A 449-nucleotide genomic window follows, 5' to 3' on the forward strand; every position below is an offset into this window, starting at 1 on the left:
TCACACTATCTTCCAAACTGTAACAGATTTGGGCGACATTTCTTAGAAGCTGAAGATAAGAACAGCTCCCCCTGCCTGACAAAGTGCTGAAGTCCTCTTCCATTGACTGGAGTTCTAGACAGCATATAACCTTGACATTTCAAATTTATAGGGCCTTCTCAGAAGACAGCACATCAACTATGAAGTGGCAGCCGTGCTTTTAATTAACCAGTTTATGAGGTCAAAGACCACAGTTTCTTGTCATCTGTAACACCTTTTGTACACTTTTATTTTGTATTGAAGACAATGAAGTATTTTGAGGGGCTTTTTTGGAGTACTATGGTATTTTAATTTAACAGTAAGTGTTCTTAAAAACCTGATTATATTGTTTGCAAATAGAAGTACGTTTAGCAGACTGTACCCATCCTATGCACAGAGTGAGAATGTCACAAAAAGGTCAGACAGAAGGG

The 449-nt window shown here is 38.3% G+C and overlaps 1 protein-coding gene across 1 annotated transcript in view; it reads right to left on the reverse strand.

Annotated features, from left to right (window-relative positions):
- DTWD2 (DTW domain containing 2) overlaps positions 1–449 on the reverse strand; it is a 62546-nt gene that overhangs the window by 23733 nt on the left and 38364 nt on the right. The gene's annotated exons all lie outside the window — the stretch shown is intronic.

The sequence above is a fragment of the Corvus brachyrhynchos genome, unplaced genomic scaffold, assembly GCF_000691975.1.
Source record: "Corvus brachyrhynchos isolate BGI_N302 unplaced genomic scaffold, ASM69197v1 scaffold90, whole genome shotgun sequence".
Lineage (NCBI taxonomy): Eukaryota > Metazoa > Chordata > Aves > Passeriformes > Corvidae > Corvus > Corvus brachyrhynchos.